This window comes from Lontra canadensis, unplaced genomic scaffold, assembly GCF_010015895.1.
Source record: "Lontra canadensis isolate GAN:19392208 unplaced genomic scaffold, GSC_riverotter_1.0 scaffold1, whole genome shotgun sequence".
Classification (NCBI taxonomy): domain Eukaryota; kingdom Metazoa; phylum Chordata; class Mammalia; order Carnivora; family Mustelidae; genus Lontra; species Lontra canadensis.
Window position 1 is genome coordinate 75,034,190 of NW_022630995.1, and position 27,041 is coordinate 75,061,230.

A 27,041-nucleotide genomic window follows, 5' to 3' on the forward strand; every position below is an offset into this window, starting at 1 on the left:
TCTCCATTAAAAGGTCTGTAATTCAGTGAATATCAAAAAGTGTCTTCCCGGGACGCCTGGGTGGCTCAGTTGGTTAAGCGGCTGCCTTCAGCTCAGGTCATGATCCCAGCGTCCTGGGATCGAGTCCCACATCGGGCTCCTTGCTCGGCAGGGAACCTGCTTCTCCCTCTGCCTCTGCCTGCCTCTTGGCCTACTTGTGATCTCTCTCTCTCTCTGACAAATAAATAAATAAAATCTTTAAAAAAAAAAAAAAAAAAAGTGTCTTCCCTCTAGTTAACTTTCCTCTAGCCTCTTTTAAGTTGTAGTATTTTAAATAATTTTCCTTTATCTTTTAATAACTTTACACATTTTTATCAAGTAAGGCATTTTCATTAAAAATTAGTTTCCTATGATGAATAGTTTGCTCAAAATAAAAAAAATTAAAATTGGTCTTAATTTAAAATTCAAAATTGGTTAAGTGTCCAACTCTTGATTTCAGCTCAGATAACGGTTTCAGGGTCACAAGACTGAGTCCTGAGTCAGGCTCTACCCACTTAAGATTCTCTCTCTCCCTCTGTCTCTCCCCCCCTGCTCATGCTCAAGCAGGCTCTCTCTCTTTCTAAAAAAAAAAAAAAAAAAAGGTCTTAGAAGAAAATAATTTTATAAAATATTTACTATTTTAAAGTTATAGTTTTAATTTTTGAAGAATTTTATTTTTAAGTAATCTTTATACCCAAGTTAGGCTTGGAACGTACAACTCCGAGATCAAGAGTCCCATGATCCATGGGACTAAGCCAGTCCCAGGTGCCCCTTAGAATCATAGTTATTACAAAATTTTTTTTCGATAGTTTAAGGCCAAGCGTTAATTAACATTTTACTTCTAGTGATTTGATATTCAATTAAAAGCTATTTGTGTTTTTTTTTAATTTGGATTTGGGTTGTTGCTTATAACTCCTCAAAAGTACACAATTCACTTTTTGTAAGACATAAAATAATTTATTTTATTTTATTTTGAAAGATTTATTTGTGAGAGAGAGAGGGAGGGAGAGAGAGAGAGACAAAGAGTGGAAAGTGGAGGAGGGGTAGGGCAAGAGGGAGAGAAGCTGACTCCCCACTGAGCCTGGATCCTAATGTGGGGCTCCATCCCAGGACCTGAGATCACGATCTGAACAAAAATCAAGAGTTGAATGCTTAACCTATTCAGCCAGCAAGGGACTCCAAAATATGGAATATTTTAAAATTACTTTATTAAAACTGTGATATGAAATATACCAAACATATTTAAGATTACTTTGTAATATAAATTCCAATTTATATTAAACAAATATATAAAATTTTATGTTCTTAACTACGTATTATACTTCAAACCAGTTACTGCAGATGGTTATCTACATATTTCAACAGTGCAGTCAATTCTCCAAAAATTTTGATATTGCTTTGAGAATTTACTTATATTCTGACTGTAAAGCACATAATTAAACATCTACAATTACTATGGCAGTCCTTTATTTCACCCAAAAGCTTTTTTGCGAGCTATTTCACTTTTACTTTATTGCCTTTAAAACCAACAACCAAAAAATCTGTCCTTTTTTAAAAAGAATTAGACTTTTAAGATAGTTCCAGGAAGACAACAAAGTAATTTAAATATAGTTTCATTAGAAGAAGGATTATCAAAAAGAAAAAGATGGTTATCAACTTAAATGGGAATAATATTTGATTGAAGAGTCATTTAAATGTTTAATTCATGTGCACTATTATTTACAATTTGAAACAGCCCTACAATAACATTTATGTTTTAAGTATTCTGCAGGTTAGTGTAAAATAAAGTCAAGATGATTTATATTGTTGCAAAATAATCCCAGGAATTAAAATTTTACAAATAACATTTCCTAAAATAAATAGGACTTTGCTAGTTAAAATGTGAAATTGGGACAGCTCTTCTCTGACTCTTGACTGAATTTAGGATTATGTTTGCAGAAATTATAGATAAAAATTCTATATTGAGTGATCTATGCATTTTCTATATTTGTATATGTTGTTTTGAATGGATTTCATATGTAGTCATTTAAATATTTATTTGCTTAATCACTGCCTAGGAGCAACATTATCTAAAAACAGATAAAAGCTAAACAGGTTTGTAGGGCAGGAGTGGGATGAAGGGGGTAAAAAATACTTTGGATCTATAATACTGCTTAGGTCATTAACCAACATCTCGATAGAACACTTTTCAGTGGGAAAGGGAGATGAATGCTGTCGTCTTTCCTCTCCATTTATTTTTTATGGTTATTTATTCACAGACGATGTGGGCAGACTGTGTGCAGAGAGAAAGCATGGGTAATTTACAGGCAGATGTAACCCTCAGTTGGCTAGGATATTCAAAGTGCTCTAAGGAATTAAGAGGAAAGTAGGTCATTTGAATCATAAACATTTTGAACATTTACTTCATAAATGAAGCTAATATGTACTTGTTCTAAAAGTAAAGGGAAAAAATTGGCTTCAAATAGGATCAAGAAGAAAGTTAAACAAAACAGAATTATTAAACCATCCTAGTTTCCACACCTCTATGAATGTCAGTAGGAGGTCTACTTCTGACAGTGTATGAACCAGCAGGAGAGTTTACTAATGAAAGACAAGATACATGTGTTGATATAGCATTAAATGACTGGTTTGTCACTCCCCCAGGATGTAAATTGTGGATTCTACACTGTAGTAGCGTAAACTAACTGATTTTATCCTCTTGTTTTCTTAATTTTAACTTCTCACACAAATTAACAGCTCTCTGTTTGCCATTTGCATGTTTATTTCATGTCATGCTTGGTTAAAATGAAAATTGGCTCACTAGTTATGGCACTCAAAATTTAGTACTTCTTCAAAGACCTGTGGGATGACTTAATGAGTATGCAATGCAATTCTCTTAAGTCAAATTAAATATAGGCTGTCCATGTTCCATACTGCAAGAGTACATTGTATATGATATAAATTGAGGATACCCAAAAAAGGAAGGTTTTATGTCTTCTAAATCTAATAAAAAAATACAATATAATTGGCTAGCTATGGATTTTTAGTCCTGTCACAGAGAAATTTCTGAGTTATAAGATTGCAGATCTATGGCATTGTGTCCCTGAATATGAACAGCAATAGGACCTGAAAGATCAAAGCTCAAGTTTTCCTTTGAAAAAGAGACTGTTGTAAGAAAAACAATTTTCTCCTTGTTATCACCATGGGATATATCCATGGGCTGGATAGGTCACATTGTCATTCAAATTCTTTAAAGTCAGTTTTTCAGGGTAAAAGAATAATCAAAAGTAAAGCACACTCCTGAGGATCATGAAATGTAGTTAGCTCTGGCAGCAATATTAGCAGGTGGATATCAGTGACCAGGGAAGAGGACCTATAACCAGATGAAAGTAAAAGCCAGGAATCTAGTAGTCTTCAAGTTTTTCTTTTATTATCAACATCACAAGAATTACTGCAACTAGTTAGTTTTACTAGTACTTTTAATTAAGATATTAACACAAATGTCATATACGAGAAGAAACTGATTTAAGCTGTAGTTACTAATGTTTACATATTTATTGCAGACTGAGATTGATATTAGCAAATGAATCATGATTTGACAACTATTGGCAAGTGGCATTTTCCCTCCAGAAAATCAGCAGTGTATCCTAAATCTAATTGAGTCTATGCTCGCTTATGTAAGTTTAGAAATATAATACTTTAAAATTCTAATACTTCTCTTTGTTTTAAATGTAATGTCGTTAATGTGAGACAACCTGGTCAATTAGAAGTGAACCAAATTTTAGAAAAATTACTGAAATTGAATATTTCTTAAAAACAGTAGGGTATGTCTAGTTATTACTGGAAATCAACAATTTCCAGAAACAAGTTTGATAAGTATGTTTTAAAATTGATTATATTAGTCTTTTTAGTGACAGTGAGCCTGATAATTACCTGCACTAATCTTGCTAAAAAGCACTGAGAACTTTTGTGAAAATAATATTAGAAATTATTCTTCCATAAATATATATAGATCTAGGTAGCCTATTCCATTCTAAGAAAAACATAACAGCTTAAAAAAAAAAAGAGAGTAAGTAGCATCTGACTTTACTAGGATCCTAGGGTATCAGAGTGATTAGATATAGCAACTAACTTATTTGTTTAACTGTCAGCTGCAGAATGAGTTTATTTTTGAAGTACATGTAAGTGCTTTTTTCTTTCTCTTTCCATTTCCTTTCCTTTCTTCCTATCTTCTCCTTCATCTTACTCTAATTTTGTTTTCTCCTCTTCTATAATCACCAGTTCTACTTTTTCTCTCTTCCTCATAGACTCTCTCATATACTAATAAATGTCCTTGAATGTTTAGGCATATTTGAAAAATACATAAATTACGCATATTACATTAAGTAATTAATATTATTCTGGGGAGTCTGGGCGGCTCAGTCTTTAAGCCTCTGCCTTTGACTCAAGTCATTATCCCACGGTCCTGGGATCAAGCCCTGCATTGGGCTCCCTGCTCAGTGGGAAGCCCACTTCTCCCTCTCCCACTCCCCCTGCTTGTGTTCCCTCTCTTGCTGTAACTCTGTCAAATAAATAAATAAAATCTTTAAAAATATATTGTTCTAGAAATTATTCTCTTCAGTTTTACTCAGTACTACTTTTTTTTTAAGTTTTATTATGTTACTGCATGTACTTTGAAGTTTCTCTTTTGACTATTCTTGGGTTATATCCCTTAGTAGCATGCATGATATTATTTGCCATCTTGCTGATAGATTATCTAATAGATTTTAGATTGTGTTCATTCTCTAGCACACACAAAAAATGCTATTGTAAAAACCCTTGTACTATGTCCCTTTAGGGACCTAGCTTCAAGTTTTTCTAGAATGAATAGCCAGGTATGGAGTGCTGGATCATCATGTATGACTATGCATAATTTCACTAACTTACTACTTGTGTATTAGGAAGATTGTCTCCCCACATGCTCACTATCATTCACCAGTACCTGACTTTCACATTTTTGTCAAGTAGGTGGGTCTAAAATGGTTTTGTATTTATTTTAAATTCTCAGCAAAAACATTGAGCTTCCCATATTTGTAGATCATTGATTTTTGCCTATAATTTTTTTATATTTTCATAAAATAATTTTCTAACCAATTTTTTTTTATATTTGTAAACTACCATGAATGTTGTTTTGTCAGTGCAATTATCTTCCCCAACAACCACCAGTCTGCTTTCGCTGAAGAGAAATTCACCAAATTTTTAACTTATTTTTTATTTTAGGAAGTTGCTTATTTTCAGAGCCCCTGCCCCACTTTAAGCTACAAGTATATATTTTGGCCTTTCTTTAAGGTCACATGGTAAAAAGCAAGTACAGAAAAAGTAAAGACTTTGGTCAAGTGCACTCATTCAACGGTGAAACTGGATATTCATTGTCAAAGGAAGAAAATGCCCCATGTTTAGTGTCAAGAGATTCCACCCACACCATTGGATGGGCAAGCATGAAAATCTAGGAGATGCCAAAAGGGACACATAGATGCCTGGGTGAAGACAAAAGATCTGCAGCCTGTTTGGAATTTTGCTTAGTTACAAATAACAGAATCTACTCTTGCTAGTTTAAGTAGAAAACAAACACTTACATTAAGAAATAATAATTGGGGGGGCGCCTGGTGGCTCAGTGGGTTAAAGCCTCTACGTTCAGCTCAGGTCATGATCCCAGGATCCTGGGATTGAGCCGGACATCAAGCTCTCTGCTCAGCAGGGAGCCTGCTTCCCCTCTCTCTCTGCCTGCCACTTGGCCACTTGTGATCTCGGTCTGTCAAATAAACAAATAAAACCTTAAAAAAAAAAAAAAAAAAGAAAGAAAGAATAAGTGGTAAACAGAGCCCTGGAAAAACAAAGACTAAGTTTCCAGGAACAATGACCTGTTCCAAGGTCAAATCGAAAACCATGTTGTTTCGACCATGATCATAATCCCAAACAATAAAACCCAACAACTTGATTTGACTACAATGGCTCTTCTGCCATCATTTTGGACACTATTATTTAAGAACTAAATTTTTCAATTCAATTTCAATTTACTCTAAAAACAAGATGTCTCTGACACTATCTGGGAAAGCAATATGACAGTTTCATTTACACACCTAACTTCTAAATTGGAGTTTCAAATGAGTGTACATGATTACAAGGTTTAGGTCACCTGTGTGAGTCTAAATTAAAAAAAAAGAAGTGAAACTCATAATCTTAGAATATTGCCAAACATTGAAAGTTAAATCAAAGGATAATACATAGTTACTAATAAGAAAATGTGGACTATAACCTTCATTTGGTTCTCAGGTTTTCATATCCCTATAAACACTTACGAGAATTTTGGAGTCATTAAAGCAGAAATAGTTTGGAAAAATTAGCATATTTATAAAAATTTATAATTTAGATTTTGGTTATTGATTTCAAATACTACCTTTACTTATTTTTTCATTGATTGACAGACTTACTATGAAAGTACTGCCTAATATATTCACTATCAGGTTAAAAAAAATGCAGTTTATATAATAATGCCTTAAAATTAAAATGCTAAAAAATTCTATTTACTGTTTAATATACAATACATTTTTAATTTTAATATAAAATAAATTTTGGAAACTTTTTTCTATTACAGTTTAAATGCAAGAAACTGAAGCTTCCAAAATTAGTTTATACTTTAAAAGGGATTTTAAGATGTTCTGGCCTATCTACCATAAACCAAGATAAAAGCAGGAGCTTTTCCTCTGAAATTATTCTTATGTACCCAGGAATTCTGACAACATTCTAATACTCCTTTAACAAAAGTGTAAAATTTAACTTAGCACTTCCCTAAATATAGTTTTCTAGGAGACTAACCCAAAAGGAATTACTCAAAATGTCTTCTACAGCCAATAATCAAATATACTTCTGAATTTTTATTTTTCAAATTAGAAAGTTAAGGATCTCAGAATATCTTATCTGCAATTAAAAAAAAAAAAAACTTTAAAACTTAAATACACTTTTTCCCTGAGAGATGAATGAATGGTACCTTGGCTGGGTTAATTGTAATATTCGTGGCCCTTTTCTCTCACTTTTCCAGAATTGCTGCTTCTACACTTACTATAAATGGGATAGCCAACATAAGTAACTCTTTGTGTCTGGATTCTTGAAAGAGATGGGATATCTGAACAAAATGATTTTAATTCGAGGCTGAATACTGCTCATGTGTACCAATAAAGCCACTGGATTGTTTTGGCTTGCATCCATTCTTTTCATTCTTCATTGTTGAATCCTAGAAACAACCAGTTGTTACTCATTTTGAATACTAACCTGCTCAGATGAGTGTCTTTTATTACTAGACTGACTTATGTAGAACTACTTGAAATCTTTCAATTTGCACATTCAAGTTGGCAGAGGTACATGCTATTCTACCATTCTTATTCTGTTTATTAGTTCCTCTCTGTGCATTTGTTTCTGTCCTAGAAATGCAATAATTCACATGTGAAGACTTCATATTTTCTGAATCTACCTACCATGTCACTTATATTTTCCTTCATAATGACATTTCACGATCTATTTGTTCAATTTTTGTTTTGTGCTTTCAAATTAATTAATTATTTTTTACTTATTTTTAGAGAGAGCACATAAGAATGAGTAGTTGGGGAGAGGCAGAGGAAGATGGAGAGAGCAAAACTTAAGCAGGCTCCTTGCCCCACGGAGACTGACAGGGACCTCCATCTCAGGATCCTGAGATCAAGACCTGAGTCAAAATTAAGAGTCAGTCACTTAACCATCTAAGTGGACCTATTTTTTTTCTTTTTAATTGATCTACCAGGTACTGATTTGGGTCTCCTCAGTGTTTATGTCTTCAATTTATTTATTGAATTGTTGGAGTATAAAATAAAGGTTTTTTGGTGTTTTATTTTATTTTTGTTTTGCTGCAAACTACAAATCCATTTTTTGATGTTATAATTCACTTTATTCCCTTACTGCTTTTATTACTTTTCTCTTGTATTGTCTATCTCTAAAAACTCAATTCTCTGATCATCTCTTCTGTCCATTTTGAGTTACAATCTGTTATTGTCATTCCAGTTTTTGGTTTTCTCTTTGTTTGAGGGCCATAAGTGTCAGCAGGCTACGAGGTGTTGAATGCGAAGTCAGATGTCCATCACAAGCCAGTGAATCTAAGAAACCAGCTAAAAGTTCCCTGCTGATACTTCTAGAGGAAACTTCATTGTCACCTTCACTACGCTTAACTCCTGCAGCATCTATATGCAGGGATACCTCATCCCACACCCTTAACTCCTTTTTTTTACTTCATGGGACAAAGGGAAACCGGAAACATGCACTGATATACAATTTCTCTCTATGAATTCAGAATCCACGGCTTTAAGGTTCTATTGCTCTATGATGCTGACCTAATGAGAACATGCCTCATTCAAAGAAAAGAGCTTGTACAAGTTTTCTTTTCCAGAACTTTCAGAAAGCACAAGCCTTCAACTATCCTCAGATACTCAGAGCTTCCAACATATATTTGACTCAAGAAAGATAGATTGACGGACACCTGGGTGGCTCAATCAGTTAAGCCTCTGCCTTCAGTTCAAGTCATGATCTCAGGGTCCTGGGATTGACCTGCATTGGGGCTTCCTACTCAACGGGCAGTCTGCTTCTCACGCTCCCTCTGCCCCTCTCCCACTCCTGCTCGTTCTCTCTCTTCTCTCAAATAAATAAGTAAAATCTTTTTTTTTTTTTTAAATAAAGATAGATTGAAGGTGTAGGAGAGTGAATCTCTATGAGTACTCCAACAAAGTAGTGCCCCCAAAGAATATTTTCAGTCCCTCAAAATAAACAGTGGAGATAACATGATCCTTAAAAAATTCAATCAATATGTTTTTTGTTTGTCAAATAATAATTGAGTGCTTATATGTCAAGCACAATAGGCGGCATAGAGGATGAGCATAAACATATGCTGACCTTCCTTCATAGAACCCAAAGTCTAGTATAAGACACAAATATCAATTAAAAAAAAAGAAGCTTAAATAGTGTACAAACAATGACAAAAATATAAATGTGATATACCATGAGAAAGACATATACTGAATTCTGGGACACATAATGGACAGATGCCACCTAGGCAGAGAGATGACAGACAGTTTCATGGACTAAGAGACGTTTGAATTAAATAAAGAGGATATGTATGAGTTTCCTGGGCCAAGAATAGAGGGACCAGCATTGTAGGCTTATAACTCCAGTGAATATAATGAAGAGTCACAATGCAAATAACTTTGGAGGGACTAGTAGAAACAAGAATGAGGGCTTTCTTAATTACAACAAAACTTTTTTGTTTTGTTTTGTTTTGTTGCTATATCCTTAGAGCAATGAGAGTGACTCTAAAATTTTAATCAGGGAGTGGCATAATCAGATTATTGTTTAGAATGACAACAACAAAAACCCTGCTTACCATACAGAAAATGAATTTGAGCAAGGGCGACCAACTGAGGGTTTACTGCAGTGTTCAACAGTTAAAACAAAACAAAACAAAACAAAACAAAACCCTTAATGGCTAGAAGTAATGTGCTGCTAGAGACAGGAAAATTGGGATTGATTTGTAAAATTAAGAGGTAAAATCAACAGATGTTTGATGTAGTGTTTGACGAAGAGGGAGGCATCAAGCATAACTCCTATGTTCTTTTTTTCTTAAGCAGATGCATGTTGGTACACATTCATGAGAAGGATGGAAATGTTATAAAACCAGTTTGGAAATGATAGTCTTATTTTCAATTATGAACATGTTTTAAGGTTAAGTTTAAAATAGCAAAAGGAAATACAAGACAGAAAGAACACTAAGCTGGAAATATACATTAGATGTTCATCTCTGTTTGAGAGGAATTGAAGTTTTGATAAAGCTAGGACCACTAACTAGTGTGAATGGTGAAGGAATACAGGTTTTAATTACACTAAAGAGGAAACCAGGAAACAAATTCATAAAGATGAAGATAAACTGGAGTGTTTGATATAAATAGAGCCAAAGGAAGACAGTTTAGAGAAAGAGAAACTCAAGAGTGTGGGAAGCTTCTGGAGTTAAATACAAAAAGGAAAAATTCCCAATGGGTTTAATCACTTTGAAGTAAGTTGCAATTTATTGAAGTAATACAACCAGAGCATTTTGCCAAGGGTTGATGGGTTAAAAAGAATTGAGAAGATGGAGAGTGAATTTTAGAAAACTCAATAGAAGATTTTGAATGAGTCAGAGAAAGACAAACACTGTATGATCTCACTTATATGTGGAATCTAAAGACAAAACCAAACTCATAGATACAGAAAACAGATTGGCAGTTGCCTGAGGCAGGAAGTAGGAGTAAGTGAAAAGGATAAAAGTAGTAAAGAGTTGCTGAATCTAGCTTTAAAATAAATAAGTCATAGGGATATAATGTACAGCATGCTGACTATAGTTAATAATACTGTATTATCTATTTGCTAAGAGTAGAATTTAAAAATTCTTATTACAAGGAAAAAAATTTGCCATTAGATGTGATAATGGATTTTAACTAGACTTATTTAGCAATACCTACATACATGGAATTATTCTGTTGTATACCTGATATATACTATTCGTCAATTATAAGTCATTAATATTAAAAGAAAGTTTGGTTCCATGAGCAGAAGCCTGGAAACTCCTCCAAATTAAGTTAAAAAATAATATATATATGTATATATAAATATATATATTTCACCTCACTTGTTTTCCATTTCTCAGGGATTATTGTCCTTACTTTCTTGATGTCTAGGGTCTGGAAAACTACTATTTCATATTTTTTGGTCCCTGTGTGTGTGTGTGTGTGTGTGTGTGTGTGTAATTGTTTGGTTTTTATAGGCCAAGTACATGAGGGTAAACCTGACATACTGTTTCCAATATACGTATCATACTGGCTGAAAATGGAAGTCTCCTACCTGTAGATTTTTGGTAGAGTAAATGTAGCATGTGAAAAAATGTGAAAAGTCAAGAAAGACTTCAAGATTTTGGCTCAAACTATTATAATATGAAGTTGTTGCTAATTGAGGAAGAAAAGATGCCTTCCTGATGCTGCTTTTTTTTTTTTTAATATTTTATTTATTCATTTGACAAAGAGAAACACAGCGAGAGAGGGAACACAACCAGGCGACTAGGGGAGGGAGAAGCAGGCTACTTACGGAGCAGGGAGCCTGATGGGAGCAGGGAGTCTGATGGGGGGCTGGATCCCAGGGTCCTGGGATCATGACTCGAGCCAAAGGAAGCGCTTAACTGACTGAGCCACCCAGGCTCCCCATTCATGATGCTTCTTAAGAGCTTGTGGTGTTCTTTACTTATAGTTCTCAAATCTGGCTGCAAATTAGAATCTGCTAGTGAGTAAGCTTTTTACAATTTGCCTGAATTTCTCCCAAGCACTTAGAACAGAGGTTTTTTGGTGTGACCCCAGGACACTGGTTTCAGAAGAATATTTCCACATTATTCTAATTTTCAGCCATGGTTGAAAAACAGGCTCTATACTACTGCTTCTCTCACTTTAATATGCTTATGAACCACTTAGGGATCTTATAAAATTCAAATTTTTACTCAGTTTTTCAAGATGATAAACTTTGTATTTCTAACAACGTCCTAGTTGATTCTAATCCTACTTGTGCAAATTTTGCACAGCAAGTCACAGCTATTGAAACTCGTGATAAAGCCATATCACGGTAAAGATTAATCTGATGTATTGTGTAAAACATTTGTCTTAGCTTTTCTGTATTCAAAAGTTGTGTGAAGTAAAAGATTCAATGGCTAATTAAGTTTGGCAAATAGTGAGTTAAACAGGGTTAGAGCTTTTTCTTTATTGCAGGATTTTCCATAGCTAATGCCTTCCTAATGTTTCTTTTTCCCATATCCCGTTTTCGTGGAGCATGTTATAGGATTAGCAATTTACAAAACCCACTATCTCGTACTAATGCAGAAGTTGAGCTATCTTCAAATAATCTTTGCTACTTTCTTAAAAGCTTAAAATTTTACTGAAACATCTATATAACTGATTTGTTTTTAATTTCCTAATCTGATTCACAACTTGATTCTAATTTATTTACAAATCCAAATAGGTTTTACAAAAAAACAAATTAATCAGGCTTTGGATTCTCAAGTGATTATGTTGTACATATGCATGGTTCTTTGTTTAGACTTAAAAATGCTTAACATGTGACTATTCTTTTTCTTTGTTCTCTTCTATAGCATTTCCATGCACACATTTTCCTGATTCTCTTTGTGTAATTTCATAGCATGTTGCTTGCCAATATATTTTTATTTACCAGTATTTTGGGAAACATATATAATAAGAGAAAAATAACATTTCCACAAAATTACAGTGAGGTTTCATTAGCAGAAAATTTTTTTTTAAGATTTTATTTATTTATTTGACAGAGATCACAAGTTGGCAGAGAGGCAGGCAGAGAGAGAGGAGGAAGCAGGCTCCCTGGGGAGCAGAGAGCCTGATGCGAGTCGATCCCAAGACCCTGGGATCATGACCTGAGCCGAAGGCAGAGGATTTAACCCACTGAGCCACCCAGGTGCCCCTGTTAGCAGAAAATTTTTTTAATAAATTTTCTTAAATAGTAATTAGACAAGTTTTATGTAGATAAGGATTCTGATTAACCACAAGAAAATTCATTGCCTCTTCAGAAGTTCAGTGATGAAACCCAAACTTGCCAAGATTTACCAGCCGGTAGGTGAATATAAGCTCATTTTACATAGATGCTCAAATGACAATGAGTCCTAGTTTCTGATGCTCATGTAGGAAGGACTTCAGCATCTTTCCTGATACTCTTCACACCACAATATTTAGGTCATCAATAATTTGAAATTTCCCCACAAGGTTTGTGTCTCACAAATACTCAGGCTCTTATTTTTCTGTTCTAGTCTCCTTATCCAGATGTATTGCCCATCCCAGGGATTTGCTGCTCTACCAGAGGCAGAACTGCAATTAAGAGACATCAGTTAATAGGTGGGTCATGCCTGGGTATGAAGGGGGTGTGGGGCCAGAGATATAATTGTGTAACCTACACCAAAGAAACATGGAATGTACTGAGAGTCATTAAACAGCTGAATTACACAGCTTACAATTTATATTAACATAAATTTACTGTCCCATTAATTAATTTACTGTTCATTAATATGTTTACAGTACTAGAAAGCTCTTGCTCAGGAAGGTAAAGTTCCAAATATTTTCATTTCAGGAAATTTTTGAAAGGTACATCAGGTCTGCAGTAGGAAACATCAAATAACAGTTTACAACTTTCAACTCTACCAAATCTTTGCCTGGTTGTTCTTGGCAATTATAAATTATTATATCATGACTCTTATCCTAGTTGAGCCCCTCCCCTGAAAGATCCTCTGTAAGCAAAACTTCAAGATCTTAATAAATATCCTGGCCTTGTCATTCTTTCTCAGAGATGCTACTAAGACCCCAGCAAAGTGGTGTTCTCCTGTCGAATGTGAATGTGAATATTTTTATTTTTCTGCACAAACAGGACTTTCTGACAGAGATAAATAGCACTCTATAATGATAAAGAATGTCTCTTTTTTTCCTAAAACCATTTATTCCTCATATTTTAAGGTGATAGTTTTGGAGCCATGTGATTACATTAAAATGGGAATAAAATCCAGAGTCATTCATTACATTCCAAAATTTGAGAACCTAGACAACTTTCCCCTTCTTTCCCAAAGACCAGGATTTGTTTATATTCCAAAGTTTAAAAAAAAAAAAAAGACTTTGGAGTGGGGAGTGGAGTCAGTATGCCAAAACCTCTATATTAAGCTTCCAATTTTATAATTTTGATTCCTCTCCCATAGTATAGGTCTCCTCCTTCTCCCCTCCACATGCAGGTCCATCTGATCCTTGCCACCTTGCCTCCTGGAGGAAAATGCAACATGGACAAATGGTACTAAAATATTAAATAAGTTTTGCCTTTGATCCAGAAACCTTGTATGTACTATTACAATAAAACAAAATATAAATATACATTTACTCGTTTACACATAAGCAATATATTTAGACTTCTGTTACTAAGAAGTTGTGATATTTTTGAGAGCCAGTATTCAATGGTGCTGATTTCATAATGGTTTTGTGAATTAACAACAACAAAAAGAGTAGAAGAAAATGAGAAAGAAAAAAAAAAAGAAAAAGGAAAGGAAAGGAAATCACCTCAGTTCTTCTGTCCTTGGGAGCTCAGAACAGCACCTTGATGATAGTGAAAGTTCAGAAAGTGACATACACCCTCATTGTTCACATCCTTCCCCTATAACCCTACAAAATCCCACATAATCCACAAGCAAAAGATGTGGAAATATCAAGATTTTGCAAGCCAATGGATATGGGATTAATTAGTCCCTCTGTTATCCTAAAATGTCAATTAGGACTCAGTAAAGACACCTTACTAAAATCCAAAATATTTCTATGTGTCCAATATACTCTTACATGACACACACAGATTCAGGGTAATGATGGACTCTCTACATCTCCAGGAAAATGTTGATTAACTTTTGTTTCAGAGGTTTTCAGATGGAACCATGTGTTACACTGCTATTCCTGCTTTGCCAAAAAACTTCAGTCAGACTCCAATAGTCTCCTCTATCCCCTATGCTATGTCCTGCTATAATCCTAAATTCCCAGTGTAAAATTCATCCAAACACTGAAAAGTCTCTTCTATACTCAATCATACTGGTTTGTTTAATGTGGCCTTATTTTTAAAGTTTGAAAATCTATAATATGTGGTGCTTCTTTAGTATTTATGTGTATTACAGATTACTTGGGGTCTAGTCACATTGCATATTCTGATTCAGTAAGTCTAGGTAGGGCTTGAGTGTCTGCATTTCCAAAAAGCTTCCTGGTGATGCTGCCACTAATGGTCTAAAGACTCCACATGAGGTACAAGGTGTTATAGAAACCAAAGCTCCAGGAGAAGAGTCCTCACATTTCAATAAATGTAAGGAAGGCCTTCTAAGATAAAATGAGCTATTACTGTTGAAAATGTGGAAGTCAACTGTGTTGACATGGTGAGAATTGTACTTCAAAGGGAATCAGTGACAACTGTGTACTAAATCATTTTTTTTCCTTCTCTTTTCCTCTCTGCTCCTTTCCTTCCCTCTTCTCTTTATGTCTAAATACCCATTCTCATTTCTTCTTTTTCATTTCCATATGATTCTTAATCTCCATTGATGGCCCTCCATTCAGCTTCCAAGAAATGATTTTTATATATTTATAAGTAATATATTTATTACTTTCAGATCCATTTCCAAATGGTCTTGCTGTGCTTCTGCATGTGTACCACCTAACTTGTCCACATTCTGGGTGATCTTATAAAGGAATGAGCTATGTGAATATTGCACAATAATTTTAGAAGGACATGAAAAGGATTTTAGCATTGTGACTTTTGCTAGACCAAAAAATATATAATATTCTCTAACAGTAAGTTTCCCAAGAGTAACTTGAGCAATTGTGTAATGATTTTTTTTTCTACTTTTATTTTTTTGTCTAAATGTTTTTATTTGAAACAAATCATTCCACCAAGCAAGAGCTTACTTTACCCACTCCAAATTAAAACAGAGCAGAATAGGGGCAAAGGTCATTTGACAGGCCAGTCACAATATGTGAATATAACTTCTTCCCTCTATGGTTGGGGCAAATTTATTCATCAGCAGTCATTCTTATGCAAAATACTAACCCCCAAAAGTACTAGTGTCACACAAAAGGAAGTGGTCTTAATTTCATGTGTGGGCCAGTATGCTCTATAAATGCCAAAGGATAGAAGCACATATGCAAACTATTCTTAAACAAACAAACAAAAAACCAACCAAACAAAAAAAACTAACAGTGAAAGAATTATCATCCCTCTTTACTCTTATAATAAAAAGTAGTGCTGTAGTCTGACACCCATGTTTGGTTTTTATCCTGGTGATTTACAAATTGTTTCCCCATCTGACTTGCATCATTAGGGTTATGGATAGAAGTTCATTCACTTTGAAGAGAGACATATCTAGTCCTTCCTCTTCTTGCCCTCATGCTTATGTTCACTGAGGCAGCTGTTATCTAAGAGTCTTTTGGAGCCACTGTGCTGTTTGGCTACTTTCAAAAACTTGCCCAAACCCAAATGATCTTCCTCAAACTGAACTGGTCCTTCTCAGCTTTTTTGCCTGCAATCTGAACCAGAAAAACTCCTTATCAGGAACAAAAGTGTTGGTCTTTATTCTGGCTCCTAGGTCATCACCATGCATGTCCTTGTCCAAATTTTTCCCAGGCATGAAAATATTCTGGGCCATATCTTTACCATCTCTCCAGGCTTAATCATAAGCATTATAAGTTTCATCTTCTCTACCTGCAAAATCACTGTCCGCACCCCTGGATTGGATGAAGAGCCTTTGGTCATACTGGACTTCACAGCACTTCTGAGGATTGGGCATACCGGGAGCAATGACTTCACTGATATCTTGATTTTCATTTCTCTGTAGTTTTAACCTCTTATCAGGAGCTGCCTGGAAAGATTCCCCCATTGTACTGTCTCTCCTTTCATCTGTCATGCCAGATTTCATCCCTCTTAAGTGCCTTTCCATTCTCTTTTTCCACATGGGTTTTGATCCCAACTCTTCTCTACCGGGCTTTCTGGGCCATTTTTCTAATTTTCTGTTCATGTTTCTCATTTTCTTTTTTGAGCCATATTTCTCTCTACTTGAGCCCATATTTCTACACCTTCACAAGCCTTTCAATAAGCAATATAGAGGGCTTCAGCCAGCTTAGCAAAGTTCTCAATTGATGTGCACTGTTTGCTGCCCTCTTCTATTAGCAGCCAGATATTTGTCTAATGGAATTGTATAGCACTTTCCATTTTTCCAGTTTGAAATACAAGGAGGAATCTTCCACTCTTGTTCCTTCATGATCCTCTTTTGGCTAGGAGAATGCATGACAGTAGGAGAAGGTGGTTCTCAGGAAATTTTCTTATTAGTCTTTAAACTTGGAGATACCACTGGATCTTTCTGCATTTCCACTATCCAGGTAACTCTGTTTAGTTCCAAAGTTGAAATCCACTTCTCAATGATATGGTGTGTGTCAAATATACTCAGAAGGAACCAGTTTATTAGCTGCTCAAACTGGCATGGCTACACCAACCTTCTGTGATATAGATTTTTCTAGGGTTACCCTTGTCATTTCTGTTATCTCTTGAATGGTTTCTTCATCAGGTCTTTGCAAGTCTGGGTTATCTGCATTCAAGATTTCCTTTGGAACCAGGTCAGTGTACTTGCTATAAATGAACTTGTCTTTTGACTGTCCTTGCCAAACAATTGCATCATTTTTAATTTTTCCTTCAGCATCCACCTGAATGGCCAGTGCATTTGACATTTTTTCTTTTTTCTTTCATCCTATATCCAGTGGGCACTGGGCTACATGGATTTCTGGAACAGCACCTCCATCCCCAAAGTCCTCTAATAGCTGAGGTATTGAGCCCTTCTGGTACATGGATGAAGGCGGTTCTTTTGGGAGATCAACAAAGTCTGTCATGATCTCTGGGATCTTGCTTTTTTTCAGCCTCGAGCTGGTCCTGAAATAGCTAACTAGGTGTGGTTAAAGAGATGGTGAGTGCAATATTCTTCCTCTTCTTCAAGCATGAGCTGTAAAGATTTTTTAAAATATGTTCTCTACCAGTATCACCTTCAACACAAACACTCATAATTGTATTATAAACATTGTATTAGCTTTATTGAAGCTATTTACAGATATATTGTTTTTCAATAAATAGAAAAACTAGACTTAGTAGCTTACTGCTTTATATATTCTTCTTTAGTTTTTTTTCCTTTATTTTAACATATTTTATACAGATACAGGGACAAGGGTTGAAATGTGACATAAATGTTCTGAAAGTAGATTGTCTTTGTTGGAGAACATAAATAAATCCTAGTACTATAATTTCTTTTCTAATGTAAGTAAGAAAAGGGTACATTAAGGTTATGAGATAAAAACAATTTTTTTATAATGTTAATTTTTTTTTCTTATTTTGACTTGTGCTGCTTTCCTGATCTGTGACTAAAAAGAAAAGTGAAGGATGCTTGGAAGCAAAATCAGCTATAGGGAGTGTGAAATCATTAGTATAAAAAAAAAAAAAAAAAGAAAGAACAAAAACAACTACCAAGTTTAAAAAAGTAAGGAGGGCAACAAATACTTAGAGAAAGATAATAAACTAGCTTTTTAGAACTATGTTTTAGAAAAGTGAAAAATTAAGAATAGCAAATATGTGATTGATTAGAAAAGACTAACGTATATCTTAATTTCGAATTTATTGCTCATAATTTTCTACATTTGTTCTTGTAAATTTTTTTTTTATTGGATAAAATTCAAACCAAAAACAATTTTCTATAGTGAATTAGGTGTTATGCATAGCATAGAACTGGGGATGATGTGCACTGGTTCATTGAATTTACAATCCAAGTTAATATTATTGTGTAATGCTTCAGTGAGTTTGATATACCTAAGAGACAAATAAACCTTATCAGGCACCAAAGTGTCATTTGCTGTACCAGAAGAGGTAACAGAAATGGAACCCCAGTGTTCTGGAAGAAGATGTTTGCCTCTCATGGGTGATCACTAAAAACTAATTTGTTCACAGTAGGATTGGATGATGATTGTGGCAGTTTTTCCTTACTTCTTTATATTAAGGGTACAGGATCACAAAATTACCATTTGTATACTTGGGAAAACCAAAGTTAACATTGAAATATAAAAAGGAAACATACATACCTACACTAATACATGGTCATAAAAAAATACATCGTGAAGTCTCAAATTTAGTGTTCTTTGATATTTTTTTACTTTAATATTAGAAGAATTCATCAAATAGAGTTATATGTAGAGAGGACTGACTATTCCTGGGAATACTCAAGTTAAAAAACAAAAAAAAATGTAAATTTATGGACAGGAACACAAATCTGTAATCTATCTGAATTTGGAGTTTACATTGCAAATGCATATAATAACCCACGGGTAAGCTTAATTTAACTTAAACCAATATTATTTAGATCCATCAAATGAAGAGATATTATAACTAAAACAATACTTTTAACATTGTGAGTATGTATTCTGTCTGTTTAACTATGGACCTACTGCTTGTAGTATTTTTTCACTGATTTTCTGGGACAGAGATTCCCAAATGCTGGGGCCATTTATCATTCTTTCTTATATACCCATGGGATGGGTAGCAATGAATGAGGAGAGATCACTGATTGAATCATTTAACAAAATATTGTTATAAAAAAGCATAGAACTAACATGCATAGCATAACTACTATTAGATAGCAACTCTGATAGGTTATTTACATATGATGTCTTGTTTAATTATAAAACTTCTTAGAAGTATATGTAATCTACACATTATCACTTTGGAATGTGAAGCTTAAATAATTATTGAAATGTCATCTGTATATTGTGTGAACAGGCTGTTCACACTTGATCATGTATTTTTTTTCTTTAAATATATTATAGAAATTAAGAATAATTGGAAATCAGATAAAAAGATGATAGGAAAAAAAGCTTGAGCATGTAGGTAAGAACTACAACACATATGAGTATAAAAATTTCATAAAGGTATATTTGTAAGGCATGTAAGTTCATAAAATAGTATTTCTTAAGTAGGTGATACTATCAATATTGTATGAGCAAAGTTCACAAAAGTATACTTATCACATTTGTCACTAATTATAATAGTGTCAACCCAGGAGATAATGTATGCATTTGCTTAAAATAAAATTTATTTTCATTTACATAAATAATGTTTTTAGAAGGATTTCAAGGATATAAAAATATACAATTGATTTAATGATTTTATATTTATTTTACTTTTTAATACTATCTTTTCTGATGTATTTCACATATTTTTATATGAATTAAATTTTGATTGATTCTTTAAATATCATACAAACTGCCTTTAAAAACTTGCATTTTCAAGATTTATGCATTACAAAATGGAATAAAATAACTTTGTGAATAACACATAAATGTGATTGTTTAATTTATTAAAGCATATTTAAAGCATTCAATAGCAGTCAGAAAAGCTCATAAAATTATAGCAACTGTAGATACATGGATGCTATCATTCTAGTAAGTAATTCTAAATCAGTATATTTCATTACTTGCTAATCTTAATAGCTAGAACTTTATAACAAGTGATTCTTCTTTTCTATTACCCTTATTTTAACTCCTACTAAAGGGAAAAACAGATTTTATAATTTGACAGTATACCTTTTAACTCCGATGTTTAACCAAAATCATTAAATGTTGATTTCCAAGTATAGTTAATGGGTACTTGAGTAGAAATAATGAGCTCCTTAAATATGCCTGACTTTAAGCAGCTGATTTTTACCATTTCTACAGTTCTAATAAATATCCATTTCTACTCACCTAGAAGAAGCAATGTTTTGCAAATCAATTCTAAATCCAAATGTATGTTGATCTTATTTACTAAATCTTATTTGACAATAAACAATAACAACCAATACTAACAACAATAATAAAATTTATGACTTGCCTGCCCCACCATTTAATTGGATATAATCTTTATTTATTGAAACTAATTACCATCTATACAAAATCCATTCTATTTTTTGTTTGTGGCTTCTATATTTTACTGCATTATTCAAACTATCTATCATCAGAACTAAAAGAAGTATGAATAAAGAACATACATTGTCTCATTGAATGGATAAATTCAGAACAAAAATCAACTTTTTTTTTTTTTAATATTTCAAACAAATGAACCAATTCATTGCTGGCTTAAGTACTTACATGAATTTAGCCATAATTATTAGAGTGTGCTGCTTGACTGAGGGGTGCTGACTGATAGAGGAGTATTATAATGAATGCCAAAAAAATCCAAAGGTATTTGTAAAAGATGTATAAACTGTTATCATCCAGAATTTTGATAATTATCCTCTACTATGAGAAATGGGAACTTTTATCAATTATCTCTGGAGGTTTCCAAAAGTCCTAATATATATAACTCTGGGTATCAGAGATGTAACTTAAATTGCTCAAGGTTTTTTTTTGTTTGTTTGTTTGTTTGTTTGTTTTTATTAATTAATTTATTTTAGAGAGAGACACAGAGAGAATGAGTGGGAGAGGGAAAGAGAAACAAGCAGACTCTATGCTGAGCAGGAAGCCTAATGCAGGGCTAGATCTTATGACCCAAAGATCATGACTCAGCCTAAGCCAAGCTGGATGCTTAAACAACTTTGCCACCCTTGCACCCCTTAAATTGTTCAAGTTTTAACAGTTTGCAGGTAGAGAGGTCAGGACATGCTTCCAGACTTCACACAATGTAACATTTGTGAACATTTGTGCATGTGCTATTCTTTCGCACAGTTTCTCATTCTCCATCATAGAACACAAACACGAGTTTATGTAGTTTAGATGTCCATGAAAATTAGCCTTTTATCTATCTTTCTTTAAATATAGAGAGCTAAAAATAATATATAGTTCTCTGGTTTTCATTTCTGAATTTCATCTAGATGCTCTTTTGACACTATTATTTTACTGAAAAATATGCTACTAAAGAAATGAAAGTATATAAACATTTGACAAGTCAAAGTTAATCCACTATATCTAAATTTCATTAACCTCTACATTCAGAAAGTATTTGAAAACAGTAAAATCATGAAATAAAAATGAAACATTTAGTGAATAAATGCTAAATAATTACACAATTTAATTTAAAATTTTATGATCAGTACACACATGTAGTTGATATTCAGTATACATATATGTGTATATCTTTTAATATGATATATAAACAATAATTAATGTTAACTGATAGATACTGAATATCAAAAAAATAAGAGTTTTTTTTTTTTCAAATTCATTGTATTCTTTTTTGAATGGCTGAAAATAATGATATCTGATATATACTTACCTTTCCAGTAGATGGTAGTACAGATGTTTATAAGAGAACATCTATTAGTACATATTTTGAAAGGAGAGGTATTTTCAAACTAGAAAATGGCATAATAAAACTTAGTGTTAACATGAATTATGATGAATAAAACATTAGATCAACTGATATATTTAATTTAAAAACTTGAAATTTAAAAATGGTATATATGCATACATTGCTTATAAGTAATGTTTGTAAAAAAAAAAAGTAATGCTTGTAAAAAAAAATCAAAGCATCAATCCCCAATCCCCAGAACACCAATCCTTAATATTTACATGTATTTATCACGGTGACCCAAATATTGCTTAGTTCAAAAAGTCCAATTTGATGTCTCATAGTCAACACAATCTTAAATCACACATCTATAATTTTTAGCCATTGCTAGTAAAATGACACTGATATCCTTTATCCCTTGAGATTATCCAGTGTAATATTTTCTCTCTCCCTTTGTTGATGTTTACAATTTTCCATGAAATTGGCATTCTTGATTTAAATATTCCAAAAAATGATATAGAAAAGATAAAATATTTAGAAGTCATCACTGGTAGGTTGTAAAAGAAAAAAAAATACAGTTGGGTAGAGTTGTAGGGAAAATTTTAATCCCAAACAAAATTTTGATTGAGGAAATTATATAAAGAAGGAAGAATTCCTTATATGTCTTGACAAGAATAGATACCAAAGGGTATTTAATAAGAAAACCTTAGCCTTGTAGTTTGCATATGTGCCTGAAATGGTTTGTTTAGTACTTCCATGGGTGGCACTTGTCTATGTTTTTATGATGGCATTTCCTTAGTATAGTCATTGATGTTTAATTAGGCCTCAGTAGAAGCAGGTTTAGAAATGACTTTACAAAACTACTTTGATTCAACTCTGTAATGTGACATAACCTATGTGCCCTAGAGTAATTACGAGCAAGTGCTTTTTTGAAGTGATGCACACACAAAGCAGCTTGGTTGTATGACCTGTTCTGGGAACAATATAATAGCTTCACTGGGAGTAGGCCACCTGAGTCACACAAAGATAGCAACCTGTGTTGGCTATTCTACCAATTATCTTGGTGGGCAGGGAGCCTCTGAACTGTCCTCAGCCTTGCACTAACCTTTTGCAGAGGTCACCCTGGAACTTCTGCGTTAGGATGAAAGAATGCTCTGACATAATTCTGCCAGGCATTTTTTACAATTACAGTAATTTTCAGTTATTCTGCTGTTCTTTTGGTTCAAACTACTGTGCATTCCTGAACATTCCTCCTTCATTGGATCATATTTACCCAATACCATCAGGTAATTATTACCTAATATTTTCGAGGGCTTCAAATTTTTACTATAAAGAAGCTATCAGCAGTAGTTTTCAACGTTTATAATTGCTTATTTTTTTTTAAGTCACACAGCCTTGCATCCAAAGGAAAACTTAGAGAATCTCATTATATAAATAAATAAAGTCAGACTTTTCTCAAGTTGATAGTAAGGGAGGGCAGGAGAATACAGAACTTCTTCCTTTCTACTCATTCCCTGTCACTTCCCTGTTGGCAGAGATTGTTTGGGGGAACTCATGAAAACTTACACACAAGAAGTAGAGAGAATATAGTATGCTGATATTCATTTTTAATATTATGAACTTAGAAGAAACAACCAATTTATAAAAATATCACATTATGTGAAGAGTGACCAAAAGAGCAATATTTAGCAACTAACATTTTGTGTATCTTCATAGGAGTACTTTCAAAACTTTCACTAAATCCTATCACTTTGACCAATTGTCTGTTCTCAACAGACTTTAAAGGAACACTTCTTAAAACTTACCCTCAGCTACATCACAGATAACCACAAATACACAAATGCAAGACCCATAAACTACATATGTATACACATACATACCTACAAAGACCATATTTGATTATCAAAAAATTTTTTGGCCATCTTTATTCACATTTCAGACAATCTCAGAGAAACCTGCCCTCTCATCTAAAGTATCTCTATCATTTTTTTTCTTTTTTTCTTTTCACAAAGAAGATGTTTCCTTTTTTAATGTAATTTCCCCCTTTGTACCCTATAGGTGACACATATAAAAATATCACTGCAGTCTGCAAATTGCCAATTAGTCTCAACACTTCCTCCATCTCTTGTTTCTCCCCAAATCCATTTTGTATACTCTGACTTAGATAAAAATATATATTATATATAATTAGTTACAACATATACAAATGAGTATATATAAATCTCATTCCTGATGAATTCAAACTTCCAGAAACCTGGTCCAGCTATCTTGTGAGCCTTACATCCTTACTTCCTGAAATGTATTATAAAGGTCAAACAAGTTAGAACTCTTGATCTTCTGTTCTACGGGAAAGGCCTAACAGCCAATTAGTAGAATCTATTTCATTGTTGCAGGTCTTACTCAAAGGGCATCTTTAAATTAAAAAATTCACTGATAAATACACTTGGAAAATTTTATTACTGTCTGAAATCCTACGGAATATGATATAATTTTCATGGTGACTTGGATATTTTTCTTATATTAGAGTTTTTATCTCCTATACTTTAATTAAAGATCATGAAGTTTTGTAGCTATGAGTTATATATCCTTATATCCTTGATTTTTTTTTGTTGGCAAAGACTAAACATAAAAGAGGTCAGGAGATGTAAATGTAAAAGCGTAAAAGAAAAATATTTGTTAACTGAACTCACAGATACACTAGTATTAGAAATTGTTTTGAGTGTAACAAAGGTAATTGAGTAGAGAAGTGAAAAAAAGTTTAAAAATTTTTGACAATCAGTTCTGGCAAATAAAATTTCAATAAAATATTTACCTGAATGTTAAATAGAAAAACATGTAAGGGTATCAGATATTACTGTTTCTCCTTTATATTCTATGAAATATCACCATACCATTACCATTATACAAAGTCACTATTTACAATGCCAAAATCATTTTGTATTATTTCTTTGTACTGCAAAAGAAAACATAGACATGCATTTGTGTAGGAGTTTATAATATGAAGTGGGTGGTAATAGAGAAGATAGAATTAATGCACAAAATTTTTATGCCATGGCAACAGATGTAATTAAATATTTACTTTCCTTTTTTTTTTTGCCTTTTTATTATTCATAGTCTTCAGAAGAATTTGCATGTGTTGTATTGCTCTTTAGGGTATAAATTGGTGATGTAAAAGTTATATTTATGACACTATGAATTAATTGCTAGAAACATGTTCTAATTTAACTACATGACCAAAGTACAGTCAGGGATATTAATCATAATCACCTTTTAAACATGAAAAAAATCAGCTTTATCTCCATGAATAATTTCTTGTACTAAAGTTGGTTTACTAAAAAATATGAGCTGTAGTTCTTGAGGGAAGAAGGGTCTTATTCAAATAATTTGTTTTCTTGGTTAATGACTTGTGACATTATTATCAGTTTATGTCTAATATTACAAAGTTGGCCCTCAGAAATTTTAGATCAGTCTGGTTCTTTGTGTATGATTAAACTATGTTTCTCTCAACTGATTACCCATACTTTGATTATTTATACAACACATCCTATGAAAATGAAACTCTTTGAGAAATCTATGAGATTAATTGAAAAAAAAATGTTTTATTTTTAAATCATAAAATCCATTTTGAAAGAGGTAACCAGTATTGGAAAACATTTAAAAACCACAAAGCAAAATATATGAAAAAACTAGACAAACGCTGAAGGAAAGAGTTGTATATTTATAGTTTCTTACTGAAGTTACTATTAGAAACAGTCTCTTTTTGCAAAGTGCTTGGGATCCAGAATGTTTTAAGTACTCTTATTTCACAGAAATTTAAACAAATTTAATATTTTGTATTTAAAAAATGGTAAGTCATGGATTGAAAATAGTGTGCATAATGAATGGTAAAAGTTATAAGGAAATATCTACAAATCTTATATGCTATGTTTCAAACATCATTCCCTTTTGCATACCTATTAGACATTAGGATAAAAAAAGAGCTTATAAGAAAAATGAGACCTGTGCACCATCCTTTCCCTAAAATATGACCAAGAATCAAGGTTTTTCGACAAAATCTAATTTTAGCATTCTCTATGCCAACTTTCTTACCTTCTCTTAATAATACTATTTGAGTAATAGTAGGTTAAAGTATTACCCAGTAATAATAGGTGAAACATGAGGTCATAGCCAGTTTTGTGAGATCCCGGTCAACTATCTTTTGGCTTCATCTTCTATAGTGTTTAGTCTGTGCTGGCCTAGACTTACCTAACAAAACATCTTATGTTTCCTCTTTTTATATTCAGAAATGTTTTCAACCTCTAATCTATGGGACAACTAGGTAGTCAATACTTTAAACTAAATAAGACTCATGGGACATAGTTGGTAGTTCTTCCCCTGACAATGAATAAAATCTCCCATATGCTCTTGTCTTTTCTGGTCATTCTTAAGCAATTCAGAGACCTACAGTCAATTTAAATTGCAAATATACTCTCAATTTAGAAAGTAAAGTTTCTCAGAACTGATAATCAAAACTCATAGCCTGAATTTACTGAATTTAAATTAATACTTTCTTTTTTTCACTTACTAACCATATTTCCTGATATTTCTGAAATTGATGCATAGAGACAAAAGAGAATACTCTAACCAGGTTTATGCACAATGTCGCCTTCTCAGCAAAGACTTATTTAAAGATTATAGTTTATATCCTGATAATGCATATAGTTTCTTCACAGGCTTTTTTGTTGGACCTCTCCATGATAAGTTCCTAGACAAAGCAGTGCTAGTTTTTTGTTTTGGTGTTTTGTTTTTTTTTTTTTGTTTTGTTTTGTTTTGTTTTGTTTTTATGGCTGGCCAATTCCAATTCCACCTAACCTTCTCCTTCTCTTACCATACTCCATAGCCTCTAAATCCTAGGCTTTTCTTTTGTTCTCTAGACTGAACTTGCTATTGTGGAAGAGCGGAAAGCTATCTATGAGCCTGTAAAACAGAATTTTGAGGAGACCAGCCAACTTTTTGGTAAAAATGCCTAACATCAATCACCTTCACTCCCACTACTGGTAAATTTTCCTCCTGACTAGGGTAAAATATGGCTTTACCCTTCCTTCCCATTGTACTTCAGC

At 33.2% G+C, this 27,041-nt stretch overlaps 1 pseudogene; it reads right to left on the minus strand.

Annotated features, from left to right (window-relative positions):
• Positions 1-16,014: 16,014 nt before the first annotated feature.
• Positions 16,015-27,030, minus strand: LOC116865767 (annotated as a pseudogene).
• Between the last annotated feature and the right edge of the window lie 11 nt (positions 27,031-27,041).